Source organism: Anas platyrhynchos, chromosome 5, assembly GCF_047663525.1.
Source record: "Anas platyrhynchos isolate ZD024472 breed Pekin duck chromosome 5, IASCAAS_PekinDuck_T2T, whole genome shotgun sequence".
NCBI classification, from domain to species: Eukaryota; Metazoa; Chordata; class Aves; order Anseriformes; family Anatidae; genus Anas; species Anas platyrhynchos.
Genome location: NC_092591.1, coordinates 69,174,925 through 69,190,494, shown reverse-complemented (window position 1 = coordinate 69,190,494; position 15,570 = coordinate 69,174,925). Strand labels below are relative to the sequence as shown.

The following is a 15,570-nucleotide window of genomic DNA, read 5'->3' as shown; positions in this document are numbered from 1 at the left end:
TAGGAAAATTACTTGGAACATCTGTGTGTGTCTATTCAGCACCTCATTTATAAACTTGTTTTCTTAACTCTTGTTCTAGGAGTGCTTTCTGTGAACCAACATCACGCCGGCCCCGTCTGCTAATAGTAGGAAAAGAAGGGTACGGCCAGGTTTCTTATGTGGCACCCGTGGTGTTGCACGCTTTGGAGAAGTTTCCCGTTCACACCCTGGACCTTTCTGTTCTGCTTACAAACGTTGCACCGCCAGAAGAGATCTGCAGACAGGTACCTTTTTTCTTTTTATTCTCATTGGATTCACTGACTGTATGTAAAGGATCAATCGAGTTGCAAGTAAGGTGAGCAAAATTCATTGGTAATGGAGGTGGCGTTGTTTTAATGTGCTGGGATGTTTGCTTCTGTCTGAAAATCCCCTTTTCTTTTAGACAAAACCACAAACAATCTGGATGTTGTACATGTCCACATTTTCCATACCCAATTTTACAGTGATGATGTTGCTAGCAGCTCAGGAAGCTGGGCGGTGTTGCTAATAAACATCTCTTTGTGGAAAGAAATGCTGCTCATCTCCCTGGGATCCAGAAAGTAGTTCTCATTGCCTCCGAAGACTGTGTGCTCGCAGTAGATGGCTCTGTATCAGACTGCATGTCGGCTACTTTTTGTAGCCTTCTTCTAAATTGTATTAGTAAGGCAACCAAGGTTTGGGGCTTCTGTTTATTTTGTTTTCACGCGGACATACACAACTTGTGCCGTTGCAGTATGTGCAATAAAAGCATTAACATTCACTAAACACTTCATTTGCACGCTGATGTGGTTTTAACTAGAAAAAATAAACAGATCTGGTGTTTTTACTTTTAGGCAGGAAATCCATTTTATTGTTTGGCATCACTACCTTTAAATATTTTTACCTTTAGTGGGAACATTTGAGAGCCATACAAGTAAGGACAGACATGTTACACGACTGAATACTGATGTGTCCCATAAGAGGGACATTTCCTTTCTTTGTTATGCGATGATTGTGGCTGTGGCCATATAGCTACGGTGTCTAGCCACTGCCTGAATATATCCTTCCCATCTTCTGACTAGAGTTCTTCGAATACTGGTAATCTGAAAGGGTGCACAGAGAAATTCCTTATGTGAAAGGATGCTTGCCACTCTGTTCACATAGTTTCCTTTCATGGGGCAGTCAGGTGGCTATGTAGCTATGTATTAACAGGTTATTCTACGTGGTTTAGTTTTCTTACCCAAGCTTTCCTTTTCACTAGCTGATCCGAAATGCTCAGAAGACAGCACCAAGCATAATTTATGTCCCAGATATCCATTTATGGTGGGACAACGTTGGACCTGCCTTGAAACTTACTTTTCTAACTCTAACTCTTCCAGCATTTTCGCCAGTTTTGCTGCTTGCTACGTCTGATGTACGTCACTCAGATCTCCCAGAAGAGGTATTTGTCAATACTTTTCTTACTATTTCTTCAGTGTCTTGTAATTTATGAATGCTTTCAGCATCAAAATGCTGCGCTTTCTTAAATGCCTACTGTTATTACTCAGGCACCCTAACAAATCACTTAAAATTTGCTTAGAGAAAAAGAATACTGTGAAAGCATCTGCTTAAGGTTTTTTCTGAGTCAAGCAAGTGACTTTCACCCCCTTCTCATGCATGCAAATAATAAATTAATACAATAATTCTGGTGGCTACAAAGTGGTTCAGTCAAGAATATGCAGTGCTTGAAATGACAAGAAGATGTTTTTACTGAAGAGATTTCTTCTGACAGTCTGCCATTCCATGCTATGTTGGGTAAACTGCTAATAATGCAATTTAGTAGAGAATTGAAACACTTTGATAAAAAAAAAATAAAAAAATCAGTTTCTTTCTTCATATAGGCCAAAGCTTTCCAAGCTGGAAAGCTGAGTTCCAATTTCTGCTCAAGTAACTTTGGAATGGAATTCTAGTTGTATTCCTAAATAAACTGTAGTAAAAGTACATGCAGAACTTCATTGACTTCTGAGAGTTTACATTAAGGGAAGGTGCCCAAAAGAGGAACACGCTGTTCTCATTCCGATTATTTTGTCTCAGTTACTGGGGGAAGAGAACAGGTCTTACCTAGATGTGTTTATTATCAACTGCTTTGAAAGTGCTTGAGTTCCCACAGAAGTTTTTGTACAGGTTCTAAATTCCTTCTAAAATAAGTAGTGAAATTCCTTACCTACCTTTTAATACTAGAAATTGAAAATGGAGGAAGATGTAGAGGTACTAGCTACTTCAGACACCTTTTGGTAGAGAAATAAAAACTCAGCAAAAAGCCCTCACTTGTCTGCTGAAGCCTTTCTCTTCCCTCTATAGCCATAAAGGTTCTAAGTAAAGGATGCAGCAGGGCCAGTAAATACAAAGGAAGCGATGTTGGATGTGGTGAAAGCCATTACTTTATCAGTGTAGCGTACAATCCCTTCACCAAGATTTAATTCTACAGGTGATTCTTAAAGGTGATATTTGAATTTGCCATGCCAGCCTGTGAAAATGTAGCCATTTAAGGCCAGGAAGATAACTTTTTTCAGTTTGTGTTCTTCAGGTTATTATTCATTTTAAAAGGTACTCATCTTTTTGGAATAGAAGATGAGTTTTTGTGGCCTTAAATCTGAAATGTCTTTCCTCCTTCTGCTTTAGATCCAAAAATTATTTAATAAGGAATTTGGAGAAGTGTGCAATATTGAGTTGCCTGGTAGGGCAGAGAGAGCAGCTTTTTTTGAGGACCTAATTCTAAATCAAGTGGCTAAGCCTCCTGTAAAGAAAACAGGTGAGGAGGATATAAGAAGTACATCTAAAACTTTCCTATCGAAGTTACTAGCTCTTTGGGATTTGCTTTGGTGGTCATTTTCTGTCAGTAATTTTGTCATATGCTTGTATTTGAGTACTGTAAATTGGCTAATTTTTCCTGGTTAATTGAAGTTGATCGGACATTGGAAGTCCTGCCTGTAGCACCACCAGCTGAGCCTCAGAAGCCACAAGAGGAAGAAGTAGGGATGCTGGAGGAGGAAGAGGAGGATACCTTGCGTGAACTTAGAATTTTCTTGAGGGACGTTACTCACAGACTTGCCACTGACAGACTTTTCAGGGAATTTGCAAAGCCTGTTGACCCACAGAAGGTAAACTAGTGCTGATCTGTGTGTGTCTGTAACTTCTCAGCGTTCGTATTTCTCAGCGTTTTGGGGAAGGTTCAACTTTGTTTTTAGGGCTGCACTATTAGGATTTTGCAAGAAGCAGAGGCAGTGCTTTTACTTCTGCTGACTCTCAGATGTCTCTTATCGGATTATTCGCTGAAAGCCCTGGTTTCATTCTAAGAAGCCAGTCCAAATGCCAACACAGTCTGTTCGTGAAAAGGCTTTGATATGTAGGCATGTCACAGCACTGAAAAGCACAGAGATCTTTCCTTATAATTACAAACAGTACTTACAGGACTACTTTAATGAAGTCTAAAGCCCTTTATTGGATTGTCAGTTCCTGTGGGAACAGGAATAGGAGCAGCAGTTTGTAAAAATAAGTTTTGAGATCCTGTTCTCTGTTTCATCTGGAACTCCTCAAGAGGAATCAACCATAAGTGCAGTGTGTTTTCTTTTTCCTCCAATTGGCTGCTTAGATCCCTTTTTCTCCTTAATTGATTAGATAAGCCTAAACTAGGGGCGTATATTTCAAAGACAGGTGTAACTTGACTATACCTGCGGATCAGCAAAGGCCTCTTCACGTGGGCATCCACTGGCTTTTCTTCCCCTTTTCTCCTAGGTTCTTGAGCTGTGAAAAATCTAGACAGATACGTATGTCTTCATCTGAACTAGTCATTAGGCTCCTCTTATGGTCTGAGGGAAGAAATCAGCACCTCTGGGCCCAGTTATCTCATTCTAAAGTAGATGCCTGCAATAGGTACTTCACAGGTGCAATTCATGCACCTTTTCCTCAATGTCGACAGCAAAAAGAATGTTGGATGGCTTACTCAGCTTTCACTGTTGTGATTTTCTGAAGCAAAGTGAAATGAATCTCCCACCCTCAGTGTTTCTTCTGTACCGTGCACGTGCTTCTGACCTCCCTACTTCTTGTTGTCCTCTCCTAGCAGCTCTAATGCCAGTTGAAAGAGCCCTTCCATTTTTGAGAAGCAAACTGGTTAATTTCAGCATCTTCTGATGCATCGCAAATGTTCAGGGTTTTTAGGAAGTCGTTTATTTAAAGTTTTCAGAGTAATTTTGGTAGACAGTGTGCAAGGTTAAGAAAACCTCTGAATGCTTGTATTTGATCTGCAGGTACCTGACTATGCCACAAGGATTAAAGAGCCGATGGATCTTTCAACAGGTCTGACTCAAATTGACTCGTGCCAGTACCCCGCTGCAGGAGACTATCTGAAGGACATCGATCTAATCTGTAACAATGCCTTAGAGTACTACCCAGATCAAAGATCTACAAGTGAGGATGTGCTTTTTAGCCCTAGTTTAAAAAATCTGTCAAACGTATAGATGGATAAATGCTGTGTGCGGACAATAGACTTTGGATGGATTCGATGATTTTGGACATCCACAGAGAACATCTCTTACCACATTGTAAATATTTTATCATTTTGCTACTTGGGCATGGAATTGTGATATAAATGTTCCCAAGGAACTAGTGCTTTTGTTTTAATTAACTTCTATGTTGATATGCTGAAAATATTCACTGAGATAACCTTTCGGAACCAACCTATGAAGAAAGCAATTTTTTTCTGTGATCAAAACAGTTTCATTGGTTGGTAGACAACATTCAGTTAAAGTCTGTAAAATTTCAGATTGTCACAGAGCCTATGTTTTGCAAGACACTGCATATTCAATGGTGAGGAACAAAATGGTACAGAGTTTGGACGACTTTGTGAACAAATTAAAGAATCTCGTGAGAAAAGAGGTACGTGCTTTAACGCTAAGGATTTTAAGACTTGTCTCTGCATTTGTAACTGAAAATGCACAACGAAGATCTTTGGTATCTATTCTTTATTGCAAGGTCGCACCTCTCCAGCATGTGCTCCATGTGACAACTCCAAGTCACCACAGCAGAACCCTGCTACTGAAGACGACAAACCAGATGAAGAGAGTAATGAAAATGAGGCGATGACAGCGGCACCTGTAGATGCCAGTACACCCATTTCTAATGGTAAGTTGCATTTTATTCAGCTGCTCTTGTCATTCATACCTTCTCTGTCCTTGAGGCGCAACAAGTGTCTCTGATGCCTGGCTCTTTATGCCAGAGGTATTTTGTTTTCAAATTTACTTCAAAATGTGAGAGAGAAATCCAGAGGTCATCCATTCAATATAGTTATGAATTAAAGTTCAAAGAAAGTTGGTTTACAATATAAAAAACAAAAAACAAAAAACAAAATAAAACAAAACAAACAAACAAAAACTTTGACGGCCCAATTGCCATTTAGTCGCCCCTAAATTGCTAATTCTTGAGGTAAAAAATGTTGTGGATGGCAGTTTCTGAATACTTAACTAGTTTTTAATTATGCAAAATGGTATTTTTACCCCCACTCCACCCCTCCCTTCCCCAAATGCTAAAATCTTAGCTACCTCATACTGTGATTTCCAGTTGAAGGAGGGAAGTCTAACTAGTGAGAGTGGGAATTTTGCCATGGACTCCACCCATATCCTTTTGCAATACTATATGAATACTACGAATGTTGGGCAAAACCACAAAGTTTGTTTTTTCACAAAAGGTTTACCGAATCAGGAAGCATACGAGGTATAAGTCTTCACGTTTTTTCTCCTTTGAATATTCCCTTAAAATTGTCTCATTAATTAATCTCTTCCAAACATGTATTCAGCTTTTGAAGTCTTCAGCTTGATACCAGACTCGAAGGAGAGCTTATTTCCAGAGGCTTTTATGATGTTCATCTGTATTAGTTCATGCAGTAAGACAGTGACTTTATCAAATAACCTCACGTTGTATTAATACTGCCAATCCAAAGTAAGAATCCTCAGCATGTAAAATCCTGAAAGTGACTGTTTAGTGAATGAAATTCCATAGCAGTGTGTGTGGTTTGTTTGCTTGTTTTTAATCTTAATAGCAAACTGACCCCATTAACTTTCAACTCTTTTCTCAGCATATGTAGGCAGTGGTAGCTCAGTTCCTTTGTTTTCCTTGTCAGTCAAGTAAGATGAAGATAATGGATTTTGAAGAAAGAATTCTTTTGGTTATGTTTTGGATTACTTTTTTATGCTGTCTCTTTGTAGGTGCGTCAGAAAGAAAGTGCAGAAGGAACAACTGTGCGCATGCTGCAGCAAAGCGAAGAAGGAGTTCTCAATTCGATACAGAGAACAGAGTACCAACAGATGACCAAAACGATAGTGATGAAGAAGAGTTTGTGGACAAACATGTTTCTGACATATGTCAAGTAAAACTTAACACTGAAAAGGAAAGTGCTAAGCTTTGTGAATATTCCCCACCAAGATGGGGAACTATAACTAATGAAAATCCAAGTTCAAATGGTAAGGGAGAAGTCCAACGGATCCTTTAGCACCTTATTCTTGCTGAGGAGGATTGCACTATTTATTAGCTTTAGCCTTCAATTTCACTCTATTTTTTCTGTTACAGCTCTCAAAAGTCATCACACAGTTTATTCCGTAATGATGTTGCTCCTCTAATTGTGCAAGCCAAGCCCGCATGTTTCTGTAGGTGCTGTTTTTTTGATTCTGAAGTCTGTTTTTTTTCTAATGGTACCTAACTGAAAGCCAGCAGTCACTGACATTCTTTTATTGTACGAGGTGCTTTCCAATAACGAGCAGCTTAGGTGAAAAAGCTGCACTTCAAGATGCGTGGATCCAGAGTAACATGTGGAATAGGAGACTTAAGCCCTAATGTTGTACTCTAAGATGTGTTCCCTAACCTGAATTGGCAACATGACTATTTTTTTCCACTATTAAGCTTTTCATTAGTGCTTTTGGTTTGTTTGTGGGTATTTTTGTTTGCTTTTTTTGTCTTAGTTTCTAATTTTTGTGGAGCAGTGACTTTAGCTGGAAAGAAGGGAGAAGCCAAGTATTTCTCAGTGAAGACGATAACAATTCTGTCTCTGTATTTGTAGAAAGAGACTGTTTGGCAGGTACAGGATACTTCACTGAGACTGTATTCTAGATAAACAGAAAACCTGACTGAAGAAATCTGTGTCCTTCCAGATTCCTGGGCATTTCAAGCGGTGACTCCTGAACGTTCTTGGGAAGAAGACCAACAACAGATAAGTGATGAGAACACTGTACAAGTCCCTACGGAGACAGACTACATAGTTATTGTGGATCGCTATGAGCTCAAAGTATGTCTAATTTCAGCTTTTTTTTAATGCTCAAATAGGACATATTCCTGCGTCATGTAAAATTGCAAATTAAGCCCATTGTTAACCAATGCCAATTAAAACCATTAATTGGAAGGACATACAGATAGTGAAATAATTCAGCCTTTAATGCACTGTGACTGTTTAGTTTCCACACCTCATGGAGATTTCTGTAGGCTACCATTTGCTTCTGGTCATCTGTAGTTTAGGAGACAGATTCTTTGCCTAATTTTTAAGACAAAAGGCCTTGCTGAATTTTAAAATACCACACTGACAACCTGCTAGTACTATTATGGATATCATTTTAATGATTCATAATTCTTATGATGGGTTTGAGGGCTTTTATTTGGGGATTTTTTTTCATGCTTTGATGTATTAAGAACCTGAAAAGGATCTTTATTTCTTGCGGTGATGATATTAAACCTGAAGTTAGCAGGTTGATGTAAACTAGCTAGCCATGGAGAAGTGACTACTTTTCTGAAATTCCTTGAAAGTGCAGTATTAGAATTTCTTATATTGTGTGTGTGTGTGTATATATATATATATATATATAAATATATATATACATGAAGGAGGCAGAGTTTGCTGATAATATGATAAGCAGCATTATTTCCAGGGGGCAGTAGTATTTCCATTTGGTATGGCTGCTCCCTAAAGCTACATGCTTGCAGGCTCACACAGGTAATGGACAGCTGTGGCAGTGGAAGAAGGTGCTGCCACTAGCTTGTCACTGTTGCTGTGCCAGAGATTATCATCTCTGCATCTTTGGTAATAGAAATGACTGTGTGAGAGAGAGGTGATTGCTACAAGCAGTCGCTTTGCTATTTACCCACCCCTGAATTTAAAGGTAGGATTGAGCAAACTAATCCACCTTTGCTCTGGGCGTTTGAGCAATCTGTTCTGCCAGCAGAGTTGTAGGCATGGCACACGTGGGTAAAGGTAATCACCTAAGGGTGCTTCCTTTTCCAGCTGGCACAGCTGTATCTACAAGATCTGCAGCCTTTTTACAGTGCCCCGCGCTGCTGCAATGCTTCTCTAATGAAATGCAACAGTGGCTTTGCTGTGGCAGCAGCTGTCCTACAAAGAGGATCGTGTCATTCCCTGCTGCTTTGGGAGCAGTCGACTTGCAATTACAACCACTGATGTGATAGATTGGTTAGTAGTAAAAGATTGTCCGAAATTTCAGCCTTTCCTTTCTCTGAAATATGAAAAATTAACTCATTTTCCCTGCTGAAATCTCATGGGATATTTAATCTGTTCTCTGAAGTGTCACATTTTATTTAATAGCGTAAGAAAAAGTAGGCTCTCACTTGTATTGTTACTGTTCAACCTCCGAAAACATATAGAGCGTATTCAAAGTTGTTGTTTTGCTCCATTGTTGTCTTCAGAAATTGTTATGCTTTGTCACTGAGATAACGAAGGGATTTGACATTTATCACCTGGAAAAAGTATATGGCGTCATTAATCAGTGTATTTACAACCAGAGAGAAGACTACGACAAAACCGATTTGGTGGAGGTAATTTTTGTTTTGAATGCTAGCACTTTCTGTCACTGTTACGCAGTATTTGTGTGTTCTGGGGTATCGTGGTTGTTTAGCATTGCTCTTCACTGCTTAGCTGTCTGTGCACAGACAACAACAGTACGACTTCTCCCTTTCAGTCTGGAAGACGTTTATCCACCTTGCAAAACAATTGTTATATTTGGCATAACTGTTGGCAGTTTCTGCAGGAAAAAGCTTGAACTTGAAGACAATGGGTCCACCCACACAACCCTTTCAAAGCAGTTAACCTTAGTCTGTCAGTAGTTTTCCTTGGGAACCATTTTGGGAGCGGGAGGACTACGAAGGGAAGGTGCTTTTCTAAGTCTTTCACTCGCTCTCTCCCTCTACAGCCAGTCATGCACGGTGATAGCAGTTGTTCCATCCTTGGAGAGAAATTTAAGTATATAACAAGAGTTTGAGACTTCTCTCTAGTCACACTCTAATCTCTTTTTAACTAATGCGCTTGAGCATCTGTAATTGGGGAGATTTCTGCCTGTGCCAGTTTTACACTGAGTCAAATTCTCTGGTCTCTTCCTGTAAAAGATGATTTCGGAGTTGTCCGAACTCCTCAGAAATCTGTGTGAGGCGTCCATGGTCCAAGTCAGGTGTTCCCAGTATACGCTTGGATATTCACTCTTCACATTGAAGATCCTTGAACCCATTTATCTTAGAGTTGCTTGTGCTTGAGAACAGATGAAATTTGTTGTGCCGATCAGTCTGCCTTGAAAAGAGAGTGCCTCTTTTTTTTAGGCACTGGTCATCTCGATCTCTTCTTCCACATCTGATAAAGAGTTAGAACGGACACTCTGTTCTGCCTGTGAGAGGATTATTTAGATTCAGGGAGGCCGCTCCTGAAAAAAAAAATGAGATCTTTTAGCTCGAGAAGGGATTTATTTATGTTATCTCATGGCCTGTGAACTTTTGTAACTTAACATTTAATTTAAGTGTTAAAAGTTAAGTAGCTTTCTTGGTTTTCTATTTCTTCCTTTAGCTTAGGCAAACAAATCTCTCCTATTCAGAGTGCACTGTACAAGTTAGTCAGGAGCGTGCTCTACTGTATGGAGAGAGAGAGAACTTAAGGAGTAATTATTCAAAGTCCAGAAATTAACTTGAGCTTGTTGTGGCTTCTCAGCAACTGTTTCTTCCTTCTAATTGTTGTGAAACCACTGCTGAGAGAGATCCATATAGTTTATATCCTCCTCTCTATTTTGGATGTATAAGGATGCCTCTGAAGCTAGAAGGGGTAATAGGCCGTTGTGATGGTGGTAGCACACTGTTTGCTAAATATTACTAACCATGTATTACAAATTATTTATTTTTATAGTAATAGAAAGTGTTCTTAAGCTTTCATTTGTGCTTACTGCTATTTTAGTAATAGGTAGTAATGGTAATAGAAGGATGGTTGGACTAGATGATCTTGTGGGTCCTTTCCAACCTTGTGTTTCTATGATTCTTTCATGAGGAAGCTGTAGACCGCGATGAGGTCTCCCCTCAGCCTGCTCCTTTCCAGGCCGCACGGGCCCAGTGCCCTCAGCCACTCCTCATATGTCTTCCCCTCAAGGCCCTTCACCATCTTCGTAGCTCTTCTCTGGACACTCTCCAACAGTTTAATGTTCTTTTTGTACTGTGGTGCCCAGAACTGCACACAGTGCTCGAGGTGAGGCCGCACAGCGCGGAGCAGTGCAGGACAATCACCTCCCTCAACCGATTAGCAGTGCTGTGCTTGATGCACCCCAGGGTATGGTTGGCCCTCCTGGCTGCCAGGGCACACTGCTGGCTCATACTCAACTTGCTGTCAACCACGACCCCCCTAGATCCGTCTCTGCAGAGCTGCTCTCCAGCATCTCATCGCCCAGTCTGTACATATAACCAGGGTTGCCCCGTCCCCGGTGCAGGACCCGGCACTTGCTCTTGTAAAACTTCATGCGGTTGGTGATCGCCCAGCTCTCCAATCTGTCCAGATCTCTCTGCAAGGCCTTTCCACCCTCAACAGTCAACAACTTCAAGTTTAGTGTCATCAGCAAATTTGCTCAAAACACCTTCTAGTCCTACATCCAAATTGTTTATAAAAGCATTGAAAAGAACTGGCCCTAAAACGGAGCCCTGGGGGACCCCACTGGTGACCAGCCACCAGCCTGATGTAGCCCCATTTACCATAACCCTCTGAGCCCTACCCGTCAGACATTGCTCACCCATCGTATGATGTTTTTTATCTATGCTTGACATTTTTAATGGGATTGTGTATATGGTTTGCTTTTCTTGTTCTCTAAAATGACTTTTTGAGAAATCCTTTATATAATGAACATGAAGTTGAGGAATCACAGACAAGACAGGTGACAAGAACTTCTGAGGTGCTCAAAAGAGTACACCATAAAAATATCCATTTCTGCTTCCTAGCTTTTTTCCTAATCTGTTGTAAGTGCATTGTCATCTTTCTCCCGTGACTGCATTCTACAGGGCTGAGTTTTTGGGATACTAGCTAGCACTCCTGAGCACATTACTTCAGGTTTCTAGGCCAGTCTAATAAGCGTCTTCCACCACTGTGGCACCAGTATGAATATGAACCAGTCCTTTTTGTTAGAATTGTAGGGGTTGGAAGGGACCTGCAGAGATCATCGGGTCCAACTCCCCTGCCAAAGCAGGTTCCTTAGAGCAGGTTGCCCAGGTAGGCATCCAGATGGGCCTTGAATATCTCCAGAGAAGGAGACTCCACAACCTCCCTGGGCTGCCTGTCCCAGTGCTCCGTCACCCTCACCGTGAAGAAGTTCTTTCACATGTTGGTGCGGAGCTTCCTGGGCTCCATTTTGTGGCCATTGCCCCTTGTCCTGTCCCCACAAACCACTGAAAAGAGGTTGGCCAAATCCCTCTGTCCACCACATCTCAGATATTTATACACATTGAGGAGATCCCCTCTCAGTCTTTTCTCCAGGCTGAACAGCCCCGGGTCTCTCAGCCTTTCCTCACAGGGGAGATGCTCCAGGCCCCATTATCGTCTTTGTTGCCCTCCGCTGGACTCTTTCCAGGAGACCCCTGTCTTTTTTGTACTGGGGAGCCCAGAACTGCTGGACACAGTGCTCCAAGTCTAACTTTTCTCAATTGTTTCAGGATCTATCTATGCTATATAAACCATGGAGCTTTCTAGGCAAACACTGGCAAATCGTGAGCCAGGTGCAACTCAATGCCGACGTTTCCGTCAGTGTGTTAGGGGTGGCAGCTTTTTCCAAGACTGACCTACGCCTGGCACCTAATCTGCGTTTCAGTAGATGTACAGAAGGGAACAAAGAGCTGTGTTGTTAGCACTGTATTTAAAAAGCTACCGTGAAGAAGATGCCTGTGTTGAGCGGACAACAGGAAGCTTTCATTGCATCTGCAGGCAAAGGAGAGGAAAAAAAAATATCACTGAGGCAAAAATGTGTTTCTTCTTATCCACTTCAAGACGATGTTGAAAACCTGGTATCCTAAATGCATCTTTACCTCTGGAACCACAGTCAGCTCATTGCATTGCAACTGGAAAATTTCATACTTAAAAGGGAATGACAGGCAACGAGGAAGCAGGAGCGTTCCTGGCATCAAAACTTTTGCTCTTCAAAGTTTTGGGCAAACTTCTCCCCGTTATTAGTCTGGAGAGAAGAAGACCTTCACAGTTAAATATATATAAAGGTGTAAATCTCGGTTGGACATGAACAGCTGTCACAGCTAAGGGTTCCCAGAAGCCCCATTCTGTTTTTTCTGACTTGGGGAAAAGATCAACTTTTAGCGTCTGAGGTAAAAACATTGCTAAAAGCAGCGGTATTGAAGAGAAGTACGTAGTGGGAGTTAAAGCGAAGCGTAGACTAAGATATCTGGACACGTACTGAAGGAAGAGCTCCTCTTTATTCAACTTGGAGGTGGAAAAAAAGGGGGTTGGGGGTAGGTTTTTTGTTTGTTCGCTGTTTGTTTGTTTTTTCTCCAAAGGTTTTGGGGGTGTCCCAGCCAGCCCCAGAGGGCATTCCTCCCTCAGCACCGGGCACCTGAGGGGAACTCGGGGCTGGAGAAGAAGCCGAGGTCGGGGAGCCGGGCGCCCTCAGCGCCTTTATGCCCTGAGCCGAGGCGAGCCGAGCCGGGCCGGGCCGGCCGCCGCCTGCCGGGCGGAGTGGCTCCGCCCCGCTCCCTGCCGGGGGAGGCTGAGGCACCGCGGCCCGCCGCTGCCTGGCCCTGCCCGGCTCTCAAACCCTCCCGGGGACGGGGGGGGAAGCTGCGAGGCGCCAGGAGGATGCGAGTGGGTGCCGCGGGCTGCGAGGCGAGGGCCCGGGCGGCCGGCGGAGCTGGGACTCGGCGACGGCTCAGCGCCCGCCCCGCCGGCAGCGGACGACTCCCGGAGACACAAAACGGCGGCGGCGGCGGAGGAGGCAGGCGGCGGGGCTGAGAGGAGAGGGGGGAGAGGCGGCTGCGGGAGGCGACCCCAGGCGGCCATGGGAGACCCCCGGGGAGAAGGCGAGGCGCTCCCCCGGCCGGCCCTGAGGAGAGGGGCGGCTGCGAGCACCCCTTCCCCGGCTCTGTGAGGGGGGAACGGGGCGCGGTTGGGCTGTGACAGAGCCGGGGGTATGGGGGGCACACGGGCAGGGCGAGCAACTTCGCTTTCCGTGCCTTGAAACGGGACGGAGCCAGCCGAGACCGGGCTCCCCCCCCCTCTATATATACACACACGCGCTCGGTGTGGCGGTGGGAGGGGAGCGGGGCCATGTCCCCAGCCCTGCCGGGGGGTTTTGCGGTGCCGGGGGCTTTTGCGGTACCGGGGGCCGCCCTGACGCCTGGCTGACCCCCAGGTGCTGCGCGGCGCTGGAGATCGGCAGCCGGCGGGGCGAGGCACCTAATGGAGGCGGCGGCGGGGCGCTGAGGGAGCGGAGAGGCTGCGGCTGTCAGCGCTGCCCGGTAGGTGCTGGGGCTCCCTGTCAGGCTTGACGGAGGAGTTTGGCTTCGTTGAAGGGTGAGTCAAGGCTGAGGTGGCGGTCCCAGCCGGGACAGGCGCCCCAGAGAGCGCCTTGGGGCTGTCAAAGTGCACGGCGATCCGTGCAAAGGGGGCTTTGTTGTGGAAGGCCTGAGGTGAACACGAGCAGCCCGCTGGAGGGGGAAAGGAGAGGGGAGTTTGGAAAGCTGCGCTGCTGGTGTTAAGCAGCAGCCTGTGCTGTGTTGGTGTTTGCTCAGAGGGGTTTCACGCACGAGGAGCTGGTGGGTGCTCTGAGGAACCTGGTCCAGCTGTGGAGAACAACCTGTATGAGGCAAACCCCAGGACCTAAATGCCATAGGCTGTAAGTCCAAACCTCCCCGAACAAGCAGACATTATGTAGAAAACCCATTTGTTACCGTCTTGAAACATTGCCAGCAAGGCAGCCTCTTCCAGTTACGCTGTTAATTGGGTTCTCCGGAGCTCGTTAGAAGGAGGTGCCATTTTTTCTAAACGAGGTGACTGCTAACTTCAGGCTGGCAGTCCTACTAGCTTTCCTCAGCCAAAAAGCCCTTTGCATTTCCGTAAAGCACCTGTGCACTGTGCTTGTTTAACAAAGACAAGTTTGAGACATAACACTTGGAGGTAGGGCACGCATTCTCTTTGTGAGGCTTTCCTACTCCTTGAATGCTTCTTGTGGCTCTCCTGGGCTCTCTCTTCTCTTGCCAAGCCCTCGATGACCTGTGCCTGCTTCAGCTGCATCCAGCGCTCCGTTTGCTAGCCGTAATTGTCGTCATTTATCTCTGCTGGTTATTACTAGGAAAACCGATGTTTATCGCTGCGTGTCCATGCGTCCCTGGAGCCTGTTAGAGCTGGCTTTTGAACGGTTCTGCCTTTTGTAAATTTCTCTACGCTGAAGAATTTCTGTCAAGTGATGGACTTTGTGCTGTTGTTAGGATTCCTTTTGTTCCTAATGTACCAAAAAGGCTGTTTCCTTGGGTCTTTTGCTTCCCTTAGCAGTTTGTGGTGTTTCACTTAGGCTTATTACTATCCTTGCGCTGTTTTTTCCCCAGTCACTTACAAAGCCTGAGGGACAGGATTAAATTTTTTTTAATCTAGTTACCATTAATATAAATGATCTTTTTGTTTGGATGTGACTTCTGAATTCATAACAGTCTTACTTCAAAGATCTACGACTGGTTTTGAAGTCTGATGCTTTCTTCAAGTTTGAGTTGAGAATTTCTTCCATCTTTATGGAACTAACTTCTAAAGCAGCAAGTCAGTGTAAACTGTTTTTCTAGTTCTGTTTGCACATAATAAATATAACGGAGGCATACTCTCTTGTGGCTGAGCTCTGGCCAATCTCTATTTCTATGGTCAGTTTCACTTTGTCTCAAGGCTGAAGTCTAGCTGAGAATTCCCCTGTGCCAGATGCAGTATTTTTGTATATTATGAAGTTAGCCTCTCTAATTTTGAGAAATGCTGAGCCTGTTGCAAAATTGACAGAACGAGCTCTTTGGGGTCTGTTTAATAGAAGTCCTACGTGATAAGTTTTGGGGTGATGAGGGGAGGGGACATTCTGACCACATTTGGCGGAGTGCAGGAGGGCCTGGACGCGCTGTTCCCTTCTGTGAACTCACGGTCGGTATTCCCTCTCCGTCCTGTGCCAGAGACGTGAGGTCACTGATCCATAAATGCCCGAGATGGTTTGCCTCGGAGTTGCCGGTGACTTGTAAACAAGTGCTGCAATTTTCAGGATAGCACGGTTTCCCCTCCTC

At 43.9% G+C, this 15,570-nt stretch overlaps 1 long non-coding RNA gene across 1 annotated transcript; it reads left to right on the top strand.

Annotated features, from left to right (window-relative positions):
* Positions 1-4,287: 4,287 nt before the first annotated feature.
* On the top strand, positions 4,288-7,370 carry LOC140002708 (uncharacterized). Its single transcript, XR_011809967.1, has 3 exons — positions 4,288-4,911; positions 5,008-5,157; positions 6,237-7,370. It is a non-coding gene; the product is annotated as an uncharacterized lncRNA (long non-coding RNA).
* The last annotated feature ends 8,200 nt before the right edge of the window (positions 7,371-15,570 follow it).